At 42.4% G+C, this 16,842-nt stretch overlaps 1 long non-coding RNA gene across 1 annotated transcript in view; it reads right to left on the reverse strand.

The window, feature by feature from the left end:
* The window catches only part of LOC142068732 (uncharacterized), a 211,079-nt gene that overhangs the window by 72,831 nt on the left and 121,406 nt on the right, over nt 1-16,842 (reverse strand). The window contains exon 2 of the long non-coding RNA XR_012664638.1: nt 3,698-3,881. This is a non-coding gene — a long non-coding RNA (uncharacterized LOC142068732). The remainder of the gene's footprint in view (nt 1-3,697; nt 3,882-16,842) is intronic.

The raw sequence follows: 16,842 nt of genomic DNA on the forward strand, positions 1-16,842 counted from the left end.
ACACACCAGCCCCAGTAGCAGTCCCATGGAAGCCATCGGGACCACTCATATAAGTGTTCACCTGTATACATAAGGGTTGTACCTAACTGACTTCCCCTGTGTAATTATATATACTGTTCTACATTTTACACATGAATCTGGGTCCTATGTTGCATACTATAGTGTATTTAAGGAGTTTATGTAAGCAGCAGACCTTGCAAAGCATAGCATGTACTATAGAAGAAGAAACAGCTCAATCTTAAAGTTGAATGATGCACATTTCAATTTCAGTCTTCTTTTAATTAACCATAAAACAATTCTCAGCAAAAGAACTGCTGAAGATATTTTCAACCACTTCTCACTATTGCAATATTTATTACCTGTGTATAGGGGAAAAAACAGCCAATATAATTGGGCTAGGTACCACCAAACCTTTCTGTGACCCCTCACCCTACTATATCTTAAAAAGAAAAGCACCTCTTACACCACACAAATTTCATTTTCTCCCTCTTCTACTACAACCAAAACCCCACAAAATGGCCACAATGCCCATTTCTGAACTCAAGCAATCTTGAAGGCACTGGCTATATTCCACAATGAGCTCCAACAGGAAACACAGTAGTCTGAACTCACATGAACATGGGGACTTGGGTGTTGCACAAAACGGTGCCCTCTATGGATTCAGGGTTTGGTAAATGCATGCAAAATAGGCAAGTCAGGCGAGCCTGAAAACAGTGCCTAGCTATCGCACAGGTAGAAATGGAACTCAAAGAACACACAGCTCTGTACAATACCCTCCAGGGAGCTCTGAGGTTTGGAATTGGAAAAAACCCAGATATGCAAAGCAGAACTCAGGTGAAGCTGCCAAATTGGGACTGCTCTCAGTTTAAAAACAAAAACTTGTCAGGCTACGGTCAAATCAAACTTCACTTTCAAATTCAAACAGATATTCCTGATTAGGTCTTTGAACTATTTGCCCAGCTCTAGATTCCACAAGAAACATGTCTCAGAATGATCAAACCTCAGATCACATCTACTGAAACCCTTGTGAACATAAAATGACAGCACTAGAAGAAGGTTATTACCCAGTATTTATGTAAGAATTAAGGGCCAGATGTTGGCCTGCCAGAGCATACACAATCATAGGCACAGCTACTGAGACTTCACATGCAAACAGGCTAACTGCACATGCAATTGTGTCTCGCCATTTCTTAGCAGTTACCAAACTTGTGTATTTAATTGTGTGTGTGCAATTTAAGCACATAATTGCACATCTAACATGTAAGTCCAGCCCAAGGCATTTTCCACTGCAAATTATCAATATATTTTAAGTAAATATTTTTGGTATTAGAAATTTATTCATTTACTAAAACATCAACAATTGCATCCATCTGTCATTTGATTTTTTATTCCCAAATTAACGTTCAGAAAAAACAGTGGGTGTTAAATTAATTTATCCTCAAGCCTACATCCAGTTTGTTTCTTTGGGTATGTAGGGACTTGAGCATCATGGTCGAACATCAACAACAAATACATGGATCCAGCCAGGGGCAGCAAGGCCACTTTTATCTGAATCAGAAGGTGCAATGGATTCATCAGGCCCATGACACAGCTATGGCTATGCAAATCATGTAAGGAAATGGCCCAGTAGCCACCTGCTGTATCTGATGGACTCCTCATGGCCCAAGGTGCCTTGCTGAGGCACACAAGAATCTTGCATTTTGTTTCTATTTATTCAGTCTCCCTTCAGTTGAAAGGGAGAGTAAAGAGCAACCATCCTGAAGCAGAAGCTTGGGCTGCCAAGCATCTCGAGCAGGTTCTGGGACGGAAAAGATTTAATGTGAAACCATTCAGGTTGGGAATGACCTTCTGCACTGATTGACTTTAGTGGGATGTAAATGATAGGCAGTAAATCAGGCGACATGCAGGCCTCTCAATGAATCACACCGTTCCCTTCAATCCCATCTAGAAGGGGAGACATAAATCCTCCCAGTTCAAGCCAGGCCATGAGCAGTCCTTCATATTTCCAATTAAAGATGTACTGTCCTTTGCCTGGCATTCAGTTGGGAGGCTGAACATTAATATGATAATCAGCAACCAAGGAGCAAGCCATGGGCCTCATGGTCTCTGCCACCTCCGTTGCCAGGCTTCTTCCCAGCTGGAAGTGAGAAGGTTCTTTCTGGCAGGCAGATCCTGGCAGAGGATGAAGAACCCTTCATTACAACACATTTTAATGCTGCACTACCCACTGTGTTGCACAAATCAATTATTTGATTATCAGGGTATTCACAGTGCACCCTTTGGGGCTGGAGGCAAAAAAAATACAGACGCTTTCCCAGTGCTACATATATATGCACGTAGTTCAAACGCAGCCTAATGGCTTGAATGCCTATGGGCCATTTTAACACCATCCCTATGGTGTTGCATCTGCAAGACCACGGCATAAGGGAGCTGCTTCATTCCTCCTCAGTGAAAGCACACAAGGTTACAATGGAGAAATCCACTGATAGCCTTGCCAGAGAGAGGATGTGAAGGGATATCCAGCCCAACAGGTTGGCTAACTTTTCTGTGATTCCCCACAGTAAAGGCAGTATTAGGAAAGGCCTGTGTTGTACTGGAGATCAGGAACTGAGTTCCAACTGAGGAAAACCCTGTCTGACAGTGATGGTCCAGCATTTTGTGGTGTGTGATGCTTCCGTATTTTGTTACATTGTTGTATAGTTCACTAGTACAGATGGGGGCAGAAATCTAAGGCTTTGTCTACACTGGCAATGGCACATAGAGTATAGGCACTACACGTGTAGGCTACACACTGCAGTGAAAAGCAAGCTGCGTCCATACTGCGGTGTATAGCTACACGTGGCAGGTGAAAGGCTCTAACTGCAGGGAGCCAGCGGGAAAAGGCTCTGATAGCTTCCCGCTGCTGGAGTATTTCACTGAGGCAAAGAAAGGCTCCAACAGTGGGGAGCTTCCAGGAGTAGTCTTTCCCTGAGGTGAGGAAAGGCTCTGATGGGGGAGGGGACCTGCTGGAGGTCTTTCCCCACTGCAGCGGGACACTATGCTACTAAAAAGCAGCATAGATGGGAGATGCACTGCTTGGGCATATAGAGAGCCAAGTAGGGTACATACCCTAAGGGTCAGGTGAGTATTTACTCTACTCTCCTAAGCAGGGTCTCACCATCTACACTGCAATTTATACCCATGCCAGGGGGTCATGCAGTGCATGCACTCTACCTACTGCTGTAAGGAGTGTGCAGTGTAGACATACCCTAAGAGATGCAGATGATTCATTAGTATGCTGTGTATCTAAGCAAACAGCGAAATAGTCCAAAACCATGATGGGAAGACAGAACAGATTACTCCAGATCTCCCTCGGCAGGAAAGGAGATAAAAATGAAGCAGTGACATTAACGAGCCAGATTCTACCCTCATTTACACTGGTGTAAATCCGGAGGAAGCCCAAAGAGCAAGGCAAGTCCCATCATCCTGTGTACCAGGGGAGAACAGGTTGTTTAAAAATGTAACATGGGGAACTAAGAAGCAGGCCAGCTGAACGTAGAATTAAAGACTAGGAAGTTTAGCCCAGAGGGCTGAGAAAGGACATGGCTGAAATCAAGAGATATGATCCTTTCAGCCTGCACTGACTCAGCTGTGCTTCATATCTCGCCAATGTATGCCCATGACTTAGAGTAGAAAGGGCTTAATGCCCCATACTTACAATTTCAGACTCTGTGGTCTAATTTTCTCTGTCAGAGATCCTGTGGTGCCAGACTGCTCTGAAGATATTCACTGCCGTCCTTTCTGAGATCTTAAGCTAACCAGGTTCTCAGTCAAAGACATGGACCCAACCCATAAGGTGCTGTTGGGGCTCTGGCTACAGTCAGCCTTTAGGTCAGGAAAACCTGTAGGACCATAGGAAAAAGAAAAAACGTTTGGAGGGACCTAGATGCAGCCTTACAACCTCCTTGTGCACCCACAAAGCAGACAGGGACGATCTGGTCCTCAGGCCACAGAGTCAGGAATTCTTGTTGCCAATCCCTAGCCCCATGTTCAACCTACTAGGCTACCAAACTCTATTTAAGAGTTCTAATAAAAGCATCTTAGATTTACAGTCTGGGTGTAATTTAAAGCCATCCTAGGCAAGACCACCAAAAAAAAAAAAAATCTTCCTTCAGATGAAGATTTTAGAAAAATTTCTCCTTCCTCCAGGCTAGTGAGACAACAGATGATAAACCCAAACAATTAGACTTTACATAATAAATGCACCTCAACCAAAGACAAGATATTTGGCAATAACCTCCCCATGGAATGAAGAACTTCATCATCATACAGACTTTAGATAGATCTTCCTACCCCCCATACAGAGATCTTAGATGACAATACTTTGTATTTCTATAGCACCGTCCTGAGGATCTCACGTTCAGATGAAAAATTATTACAAATCCCTACTTAAAACAAAAAACAAACAGGGACTAGAGCCTCTGATATGCCCAGGCAGCTGTACACTGCTCTAGCTGCTCAAAAGACCCCCAAAAGCTAATGAATCTAGCCTCATGAGGATTCCCTGTGTACATATTCGGATGTTGCAAGGCTAATAGCAGCTCCAACATCTCCCTCTTTTCAGCTCCTCCTGTGCAAGGGGCATGGTCTGGGTGTCCCTACCTCATAGAGATCGCTGGCTGATGAGAGAGACCTTTTGATCCAAGACTTTTCTAAGCAGGATAGAGATAGTGCGGACTGGCCCCAAGATGAGAAGATAAAGATAGCCTAAATCTACCTTTGCACCTCCCCGCCCTGAGCTGCAGCTGTACACTGCTCAGCTACAGCTCAGGATCCAGCCCCAGGTCTTTTAAATCAAGCGCGGACAGCACCTGCTACTGTAAACAGCAATATTCTAGCAGGATATGATGCTGGCACAAAGAGAGGCATTTAATTTCAAGACTGATAACTTTCTGTTTAAGTCACACGACAAGACTAAATGATCCCTTTTAAACTTGGCAGTTTTAGCTGGAGATTGGATTATAAAACTCAAATATATGGAATTAGGCTTGAATTCCTGTGTCCCAGACCAGCAGGCGCTGGATGTTTTGAAGAGGTGAGAGATCCAATTTCGACTAGGGGCTGGGTGCCAATCCCTATTTTTAGGCAGTACCCACTGCCAGCTCTCTCTCTCCCCACCTCCCCGCTCCTGGAACAATTTTCCTCTGGCTCCAAAAAGGGATTCGCCTTCCCTAAAAAGATGGATGGGGTGAGAATTTCTGGATCCAAAAACCCTTCTTCCCACTCTCCCTCCTCCCCATCCCCCCTAGCTATTTTTAACATCCCATTTCCTCACATTATGGCAATTTACATACTTAAGCACAGTGTATTAGCGTCCAAAATATAAACAAAGTGAGATAATGCTCTGTAAAGAGCTGTATAAAAAACCCAACACAGGCAGGAGCTTTCAGAAATCAGGCAGTTGTTTGAAGCAAAGCAGTTCCCCTGTATCAGCAATAGCAGGGTTTCTCAGCAACACTTTGCAATAAAGCAGACTTAATGAGAGCCGAGCAGTGGCGTAATTCCTGCGGAATTGCATATTGAAAGCGACATTCATACCCAAGGAGCCCATCAGGACCAGTATTGTTAGCATGAATGCCGAAGGAATTGCAAAAATGAATTGCCATTTTATTATCAAGTGCTTCCGATCTCTCCATCCTGCCATCTGTGTCATCTGGAAGATGTGAAGTAGCAGAGGTCCGAACATGGGGCATCAGAAACACAGGTCAAGAGGAAGTCATATTGCAATCCCTCTGCCTCTTCCGAAACAAACCTACTGCAGTCAGCTTTCTCTTACTCTAGAGCCAAGAATTGAGTCGGCTTGAGACTTTGCTAATTTGCTGGGGAATACTATGGACACTATAATGTTAGGCAGCCGTGCAAAGCCCTATGACAGATCAGATCATACCCCCGAACCAAAGCTGAGGGCTGGCAGGTCATCTCACTTTCTGCAGAGCATTATATAAACATGACTCCAAATGAAAAAGGGTTGATCCTTTGCTGGCTTGATGCACCTGCTTTTTATATGGAGCTATATGCTTTTCTTCCTGATAGGATTATAAGAGCTTCAGTAGCAATGGGCCAAAACCAAAGCCCCAGACCCAAATGCCCCCAAATCCTGAGGGCGTTCAGCAACCAAACCTGGATCCAGAACCACGTTTTTGTGACTGGTCCAAGGGCATGGTCACTGCCTTTAAGGAGCTTGCGTCTCCTCACAACTTTTCACTGCTTCATTACAACCACACTCTTATTCCTGACCTCTCCCTTCAACTTTGTGATGGGGTTGTACCTCTGAACTGGTGCTCTTTTCCTAGGATGGGCTGAAGCAAACCACTAGATCGGAGGCTGTTTGAAATCTGAATCTGGATTTGAACTGAGGGACATGCTGGCTCCTTTTTGTCATTCAGAGTCTCCACTTTTAATATGAAATCTCATGTCCAGTATATATTCTACATTAGGCCTTCTGAGCATGAGCAAGGTAGTTCTGTGTGTGCTACTATTCAGAGAACGAAATAAGGGAAAAGTCAACTGTTAGCCTTAGGGTTTTTTTCTGTTTTTTTTTGTTTTTTTTTGTTTTTTTGCAAGGCTGAAGAGGTTAAGTCCTAAAGTTGTGGTGTTATGCCACTCCATTTTGATGCATTTTCCATGCACAGAGACCAGATTCTTTGTTCCCTTTCAATTAGGCAACAATGAAAAACAAAAATCTCCCTGAGACTGTGCAGTGTGTGAGCCTCCTTTGTAACAGGCTGCATTTGAACTCAACACAAAGTGGCCACTATTGCCAGCAGGGTCCTAGAAATTTCTGGGAGCTGCAGTAGACAGAAAGCAAAATTGCCATACAGGTACATACACCAAATGAAGCCTCTGCAAAATTACTCTAAATTAGATCAGGATTGTTTTCCCTCTGCTTCCTTTCCCTAAAGGGACACACAATTTGCAATTAGTAAATTTTCTTTTAAAAATGAGTTAAATATATATTCTTGGGCATTACTATCTGCCCTGAGTCCCTCTGACAGTTGCTTTGTTTTTACAAACACACATTAGTCTCCCCTCTGTTGCTGGGTAAAAGGCCCACTCAAACAGGAGAAACCAACAGGCTGCATGGGGAAAATAGTGAAACTGACTCCGCACAAAGGGTAACATTTTCAAAATTGTTTGAGTGACTTAGCGTCCTAAATTCCATGTTTGAAAGCATCTAAATCACTAAAGAGATTAAGAATCAGAGTCTAAATCGCCATGGGACTTGACAGCACTTCAGGTAAAATTTTCAAAAGTGTTTAAATCTCATTGTCAAAAGCATCAATCTAAGTCACTTAAGCACCTAAATCCCATTGGTAGTTAATCTTGTAAATGAGTTAGAAGCTTTTGAAAAACAGGACTTAGGCTTTCAGGTAAAACTTTCAAAAGCGCCTTATTTCAAAGTCATCTAAATCATTTAAGAGATTAACTACCAGAGTAAATCTCAATGGCATTTAGCGTTTGTCTACATGGTATACTCAGGAAAGTTAATCCAAATTAATTAAAGATGTGAATTTAAAGTGGATTAGTTAAACTGTATTCACCCCTATTTGAACACACTCATTCTGAATTAAAGTGGCCATAATTTGATTTAGCAAACAATTTAAATAGTTTTTTAAAGAGAGCTGGACAAATTTATGAGTGTGATTGTATGCTGGGGTTGCTTGTGATGGTAGGAGCAGGGCTCAACAGCCCTGGGGCTCACTTCTGGTTTATGTCTTATAAAAGCTCATACTTCAGGGTTTCAGGTGGCCACCTGCAAGGGTCAGAATGGGATTCCCCACCCTCACATGTATTCTGAGGGGGTAATCTCCTTCCTCTGAAGCATCGGGGATTGCCGAGGCTGGAGACAGAACATCAGATGGGGAGGGCTAGGTACTTGACGGGTTGATTTTTGTTCACATGCCCAGGGTCTAACTGATTATCACAGGTGGACTCAGGAAGGAATTTTCCCCTAGGTCAGACTGACAGTGACCTTCGGGGGGTTTTGCCTTCCCCTGCAGCATGGGGTGATTATCTAGGTATATCTCACTTCATCATTTCCCTGCCATTTGGGGACCCCGGATACTGGTGCACCTCAGTCCCTCCTATTCTCAGCCTGTGGGACATAAGTCTAGTCTCTCGTGAGCTGTAATAGTGTCACCTAATTTTGGCTGTTGAGTTTAATGTGCGGGCACTGGGTGGTGCTGGTGGCCTGTGACATACGTGAAGGCGGACTGGATGATCTGGCCTTAAACTCATGCGTTCCATTCTAGAAGTTGGAATGTTTATTCCTGTATGCAGTTGTAATATTTGTGGAATATTCTAGAATCCTGAAAATGGTGGGAGTTACATGGAAGCCCTACAGGTAACGGTATTATTTATTTTCCCATTTTGATGTTACTGCTTTTGGGAGGTTTCTAGTGCACCAGAGTTTGGAAATCTGGCCCAACCTTTAAGCTAACTTGGGAGTTAGGCAGTGCACCAGGTCCTGAAAGACACACAAGAGAGCAACCGAGGCTCTTCCACACTTGCCACACTCTTTCATACTAGTGTTAAACATCCTGGTACCTGAGCACACTTGGTTCCCCATCACACTGAGAAAAGAAAAAGATATCTAATGCTATGTTGTCCATAATTTTCCACAAGTTCACAACTTGTCACCCAATTGTTCCTCTTCCACAAACAGAAGTGACCTTCCCCTTTCTAGATGGCTTGTTAATCACATCTCCAAGCAGACTATCCTAGGCCCTCTCACTCTTATTCCTCTCATCCAGTGACTGTCAAGTCATAGAGATCCTCAATCTTTTATTCCAGCTGTCCCCGAGCAATGCCTTTGATCTACCAGCATTTCAGTCATACATTAGCCTTCTAGGGATTCAAGTCACATACATATAAAGTGTTCCCAAGATTAGGCTACAGATCATGTAATATTTTCCATCCATTGATCCCAAAGCACTACATGTAAAGGTAGGGACAACAATGATGTGCTCTTCCATTTTAAATATGGGTAAACTGAAGCACAGAGGTGAAGTGACTTGACAAAGGCCACACACCAAGTAGTGGCAGAGGCAAGACAAGACGTTAAGTTCCCTGACTTACATCCCTTGGCTTTATTCCACAAGACCGCAGTTATCTCTGTGAACAAATATCAGCTTATCTAACTACCCACATATTTAAACAGCAACCTAGAACTGAGCCAAACAATACAGACTGAGGCTAGCTAAAAATGGACCAGCCCTGATAATTACTCAGGCATCTGAGGTTCTTCTCCTGACAGGTTCAAACCCCTTCATTTAGATGCAATTTCTTTGCAGCCATATGGTCCCCAGGCTTGCATTTAAGGTTCATATATCTCAGATGGTAATGAATACCACGTGATTGCTGCACAAGTGAGAGGATGGATGTTTATGGGGCAGTGACAGCATAATACGACATAACAGAAGAAACAATATTATGGGGTTTTAGTTTAGGATTTGTTCATTTACAGTGCTATAAAAACGAATGAGAATTTAAATGTTTCCAGATTCACTAAAATAATTATTCAAACTAAGTTCTTAGGTCTGGCTTTCCTGTACATCAGTGTGAATCAGGAGGAACGCCACTGACGTTAGACCCTATTGTCTGCAGCCACAATGATGTGTGATGGTTTTATCGAAAAGCTACTCAAAAGGCTTGCTCAAGACGCCATAAAAAAAAAAAATCAAGGGAGTCTTTCCATTGACTTCAGTGGGCTTTGGAATAGACCTCACGTGAATAAAAGATCCTGAATTTAAATTTATGATCTAATGGAAAATGCTGTCCAGATTCCACATGTTTAAGACGTCTCCACTACAGCATAGAGCCCCCAACTCAGCAAAGCATTTACACACAAGTTTAACATTAAAATTGCTGAATTGGGACCTAGGATAGTAAAGAAAAACATTTAACCACTATTTTGGAAGGACCCACTTAAATAAAAGGCCCAGTCCTGGTTCCATTGAAGGCAATACTCAAAGCCTCTTCCAGTTCAACCCATATTCCCGGAGCTGTGTGAATTTCCCAGCTGGCATCATTAAATGATACACAGATAAATAAACATGAGGCAGCTACATTCACTACTTCTTCATTACAAAACACAGGAGAAAAATTATTTCAACAAACAGAAGAATTACTGGGCTGATCCTGAAACACTTACCCACAGCAGCTGTCCCATTGACTTCAGTGGGGGGAAAAAAACCACAGGCATGAAGACTGCAGGAGTGGGCCCAGATATGGTAGAAGGATTTTTTTTTCTTGATAATTGAGAGGGGAGAAGAAAGAGGTACGTTTTTGAACCAGCTTTTCTTTCAGCCATTAATTGAGCATTATTTTCATGGCACACAGTTGCAGTAGCTTGTATCATAACACTATTTTATTTCTTTGAATTCAGATTAACACACAAGAACCCAAAAACAGAACAAGACAAAACAGGCTGCTCCTTAAAAAGCAGAGGGGCACAGTTCAAGCCACCTTACTTTAGGCTGACTGGCTGGCTGAAGACTGACTGATTGCAGGATTTCTTACAGAATCCATGACTGCAAGAAGGACAAAGAAACCCCATTCAAATTAAAGTGATAGCCTACAATTCCAACAGTTTTAAAATACACCACAAATGCCCTCCTTGGGTTTGTAAATGTGGAGGGAGGTTAACCCAGGCTGTGGCTTCTGGAACTTCACCATTTAAACTTCTAAACACATTTTTAACGTGGCTTTTCCCTCTTCCTATAAAAATGGCCGGAGTGTACTTTTTGGGTCCATATAGAGTGTCTTGCCTTGGATCATATGGGGAAATTCGTAGATGGTCCAACTGCCCGTAGTTATTCAGAAAACAAAAAGGAGCATCTCACAAATCTTAAAATTCTGCTTTTCAAAGATACTTTGTCTTTTGGTGGGGGGTGGAGGTGGGAGGCAGAAATCAGCCAATTTAAAGAAATGTCTGATGATATTTTAAAAAGCTTTGGTTACGCTGCCTGGGGGAGCTGAATAAAACAAAGGTAATTCAGAGATACTTCATTGGTTTGTGAGCTGATTCAGCTTGATTAATCTTGTCTATGCTGTCATATATCCCTTCTTGCAGGGATTTCAAAGGAAATTTTGGTACTTGAAACTCTGATCTCGGCCTCTGTATTTGCAGCCATTTTAAAACCACAGTGTATACTCGTACAGCTCTAGTGAGTCAATAAGACCAGTCTGGTTTGTGGGTCAGTTAGTCAGGGTCAAGATGTGTGCAGTGTTGTTGTAGCTGTGTCAGTCCCAGGATATTACAGAGACAAGATCGGTGAGGTAATCTTTTTCACTGGACCAACTTCTGTTGGCGAGACACAAGCTTTCAAACTACACAGAGCTCTTCTTCAGATCTGAAGCTTGTCTCTCACCAACAGAAGTTGGCCCAATGAAAGATATTACCTCACCCACCTAAGTTCAGAATGTGCATCTGTGCAAGGCTGGTCACCAACATTCATTTAGTGGCCCAGGAACACTCAGCCAGATGTATTTTATTCCTTTTATTTATATGACACCTTAATTTTAAAAACCATATTTAAAAAACAACAATTTTGAGGGATTTTATAAACCATAGCCATCCACTCTGGAAGATAATTCAGAGTAGAAGGTATAACAGGAACTAGCAGACGGGGTGTAGTCTTGTACCCTAGCCACAGGAACTCCTGGGCCCTTTTGCCACATCTGATACTGACCTCCCGTTTGAACCACTGGCATGTCACCTGGGGATGGATCCAAATCCTGCTGAAGTGAATAGGGAGTTTTCTTAGGCAGTGAATTGGGACCTTAATCTCTCTGGCTAAAATTTTCAGAAGTGCCTAAGGGCGAATTTTCTAAAGGTATTTAGGCATCTGAAGATGCAAATAGGTGTCTAACACCCATTGAAATTAATCAGAGTTAGGTACATCTTTCGGTGCCTAACTACCTTTGAAAATCTATCCCTACGTGACTTAGTAGCCTAAGACTCATTTTAAACATGACTTAGTAAGACAAGAGTAAGTCTCTTCAGCACTGTTGAAAACGTTACCTTTTGTGCCTCAATTTTCCCACTATTACCATTATCACCACCACCTGTTCACCTGGATAGCAAGAGGATAGATCAGTTGTTCTCTGAACATGACAAACATTACATTTTATCAGCACTGGGGGAACAGTTAGAAAATCCTTTTTCTGTCTGGAATAAGTTACAAATTCTCTGGCAAAAACTGTCTAACTTGTCAATTGAACAGATTTGACACAGAATCGATGTGGTACATTAAACAGAGCCCCACTATCATACCGCATGTATAAAGTCACTCTCCAGAGTAAAAAATGTGACATTTTTTATCAATCATAAGGGCCAAATCCAGCTGTTGGGTGAATGAGTGCAATTCCACAGATATTCAATCAATGGAGATCTATTCCAGTAATTTAGGCACAGGCCTGGGAAGGAAGAAGTCCCAAGTTCCAATCCTAACCCTGACACTGGTTCCTCTCTGTGGCCTTGAGCAACTCGACCTTTTCCAACTCAGTTTTCCCTTCTACGTACCTGGAACAACACTCGACCATGGCACCTGAAAGGGTGGTAGTTAGGATTCAGGTAGGCAATAGGTAGATTTAAGTGCTTGAAGGTGCAGTGATGTGTCCATGTGCAGGATTTTAACCTTATGAATTAAGCTAGCAGACAGCTTTGAAAACATAAAGTGTTGTGTCATTGTTAGGTATAACATTCTGTGGTGCTGCACACTTATTTTAGGGCTGATTTCTGGCCCTCTGCATCCAAAGTCATGTTACTATATTTACATAAATTAAATAAATACGTATTCTTATTTATGTGAATTACTAAATTTTTGGTCCTTGAGTCACCTATTTCTCGGACTTCATTCTGCCTCGCATCATTATGTTGACAAAATCTTATTTTGGTTTTTCTTTTCCTGCTTTTGAAATACAGTCAGACACTGTTGTGTGTGATGGGCTTTCAAAAGAGATGTTTTTCAGCAAGGAGGATAGGGGTGGCTGCTCTCAAAATTTTTCAGGCTTCCTGAACTGGCTTCTCACCCAGATCTTAGATGAATGATTACCTGTTTTGAGCCACAGAGCCAGTTTAGACACTTGTACAGTTTCCCTAGGAACTGGTTCAGTGCCAAGCTGATTTCAGCTACTGAGGGAAATCGCTATACCTCAGGTTCAGCAGCTTTAATATCCTCCAGCCCATAACATAATAGCATTGTTCTCTGTTTGTTAGATGATGCATAGGATGCATTACACTGATATTTAAACCAGCATGGAACTGGCCAGTTCTCATTCTATTTAAACTCTCAGTTATAACATGAGCGTACTCCTGCTTCCATTGAAGTCAATGGGTGTTTTCCTAGAGATTACAGTCAGTGCAGAATTAGTCCAGATGTCAAGTATATCCAAAGAGATTAAAAATTGGTCATCTATGGCTTTGCTATGAATAACTTTACCACAGTAACCTCCATTACAGTATACTTGGCCTAAGTTTTCAACAGGCCTCTTTATTTTGACTTCAGACCCCCCAAGCCCACCATACACAAAACAGGGAATTGCTAGAGCTGGCTGAAAACTGGAATTTCCTGTTCCATGGTAAGTTCCAACATTTAAGAAAATCAAAGTCATTGTGAAACGGAACAAAAACTGAACATTTGGAATTTTCAGCAGAACGGGCATTCCAAAATTGTGTTTGGAAAGAGTCAAGCCAACATTTTGTTGCAACCTTTTGAGAACATTTCCAAGAGGCCCCACACTGCAAGGGCCCAGCAAGCTACCAAGGAGTCAGACCCCTGGAAGCCGATACCTGCCTGGTTTCTGTCAGATGTTCATCAAAATAGACATTCCCGTGGAATGTGTTGATTGCAACAACTCAGCATTTTCAGACATAACAATGTTTCACTGAAATTTTCCAACCAGATCTAGTAATTACACATAGTAAAAATAAAACAATTGGTATTGCACTGAGAAAGGCCGGTCCCAGAAATTTTGAACACGACACACACAACTGAACTGCACTCACCCTGCCGGGATGGCTCAGCTCTTTCCCAAGGGGCAGGGACAGCTCCAGGCTGCTCCAGGCACTGCTTCAGGCACTGCAACCTGACACATGGGGTCACAGTGCCACTCAGGTTTGGCCCAGCCACCCCTCCAGCATGATGGAGGAGTGGCTGGGCCAAATTTCAGTGAGTGGAATTGTGACCCAGCATGCTGGGTCACAGCACCACTCAGGTTTGGCCGAGCAGCCCCTTCATGGAGAGGCCACTGGGCCAAACCAGAGTGGTGCAGTGATCCCCATACACCAGGTCATAATGCCATTCAGTTTGGGGGCCCTTTCCAAATGGGGACCTGGGACAAACTGTCCCTCCCTCCCACTCACCCTGGTGGCCCTGCCTCCCAACTGGCACTCCTATCCTTCAGCTGGTGCCCCGCCAATGGTACACACCATGCATAACATGAGTACGGCTGTACCACACAAAACACTGAAACAACAGTATCCCCTGCCGACAAAAGCTTCTAATGCTAATTTGTGTGTGCAATTTACCCACCTTTACATTCAAAATACAGGTATTGTACATCAACTCATTTTTTGATGGTGTGGTTAGAGAAATTCACTGAAAGTTTCCCTTTATGTAAGAGGCCACACAGACTAACAAGGGTCTATATTCTCTGTGTATGTATTGGCAACTCCCACATGGGCTAAAGGGGGTTAAAGGTTGTCATACAATGTCCACCACAGTAGTATCAGGGCACCTTGCAGAATGGGAAAGTGTAAATATTAAGGCATTCCACTCCTCCACCACCAGTCAGCGGCATTTGAATGTTGTTTATTTATACAAATTCGGCCTAGATTTTTTAGGATTGACTAGTAATTGTGAGCATCGCTACTTTTCGGTGCACATGTGGAAATGCCTTGAAGGGACCTCCTTTTCAGATGAAGGGTGCTCAGCAATTTCTGAAAAAATCAGGCCTTTTAAGAGAGTTTCCAGTTGGACACCCAGAAATCTTTTGAAATCTTTTGACCTACTTTTGAAAACATTGACTTTACATTTTTAATTTACATACATTGAAGTTAGACTCTATAGAATAGGGCAGTAAGACATAATTTGGTCACCATCAGGCTGTCAATGGACAGAATGAGTTGGAAGATGCCTTAGTGCATGTTTGCTCCCTACAGTCACTTGGATTGGGATATTTTTCCTTGGGCCTGTGCCAGACTTAATGAAAGGGCTGATACTTGGTCAGGTGTATATTTGATTAGATTTTTAAAAAACAATAAAAAAGCCCTGCTCTCTAGCTGAATCTAAAAAGAAGCCAGATTTTTAACGTATTTAGGGGGATTGTCACATCACCTGCATATAGGCCAAATAGTTAGGCTTTATGCCAGTAAAGTATATGGTGTTTGAGATATGTGGAATCCATCCCCCGGCCACAATACAAAGTTGGGGAGAGGATGGATTACATGAATGTTTCTTACCTTAGCTGTTATTCCAGCCTGTGGACTGCAGTAGAGAGGGCCACAAGGATTCATGTACCCCTGGCCTATGCAGTCTTCCCTTGCCCCGCCCTCAATGTCATCCTCCATCATACACAGAGGGGATGACATTGCATGTCAACTTCTTCCACTCCGCTCTCTGGGTAGCTTTGGCACACAGCCCTATAACACAAGCTAAATTCTATGGTTCACACTTTTTTTCCTGTTTCAGAGGAACAGCCGTGTTAGTCTGTATTCGCAAAAAGAAAAGGAGTACTTGTGGCACCTTAGAGACTAACCAATTTATTTGAGCATGAGCTTTCATGCTCAAATAAATTGGTTAGTCTCTAAGGTGCCACAAGTACTCCTTTACTTTTTTTCCTGACACCATAAACTGATCCTGATTAACTTGAAATCTGTCCCAAAACATTTGTAACCTTGACTAGAGATTGGATTCAAATAATGATATGAAAATTGTACATGGCTGTAAATAGTTCTGTGTTAGTTAGTAAAGGGGCTTCAGATTTTCATATTGTAATTCTTTTTCTGGAATCAGTCGTGCTTCTTTTCTTTTTCTGCGTAGTGGTGAAAAATGGATTCAAATGCAACTAAAAATATCATCAATACCTTTAGTATTTACATGCAAACAGCTGTAGTCAAGTGTTGCAATATTCCCCCCCTCCCTTTGAAGAGCAATGGGAACAACTTGGGGTATCCTCATTTCTCTACACTAGGGAAATATGCACCAAAGTTTCCTTTTTTTAAAAAAAAGTGTATGTTCTTGTGAAGTAATATACACTGAAGTCACTAGCATACCTGCCTATAGCATTAACTTTTACTGCAATGCAATTTTTTGGGGGCCGGGGGGAGAGGGGGAAATCCAAAATTAAACTGAAAAAGCACTAAGAAATGCACTGTAAAAGGAACACTCCTTCATTCAGAGGGTCTGGATGAACTAATGGGTCTTTTCCATCTCTAACGTCAAGAGTAAGAAATATTAACATTGTGGTGAAAGGGACAGAGGGAAAAAGAAAAGGGTGAAAGAAATAAGTAGCAAAGGATGGGAGGTGTGGAAACATTTTAATGTTTATCAACATACCCTGTGCTCCACAAAATCAGCACATTGTTAAGATGGATTTGAATAACTCATGTCATCTGGAAAAGGCTTCTGGGAATACCATCTGACCATGCTTTCCTGAAGGTAACTTGTTCATGTACTACTGAATCTCTAAAGACCATGAATGCGAACACATACTTTTCAGTGACCTCCACTGTCCTTGTCAACCCACATGTGATATTTATGCATGTGAGACACAAATCTGAAGCCCTTCTCAAGCTCA

This window comes from Caretta caretta, chromosome 13 (assembly GCF_965140235.1).
Source record: "Caretta caretta isolate rCarCar2 chromosome 13, rCarCar1.hap1, whole genome shotgun sequence".
Lineage (NCBI taxonomy): Eukaryota > Metazoa > Chordata > Testudines > Cheloniidae > Caretta > Caretta caretta.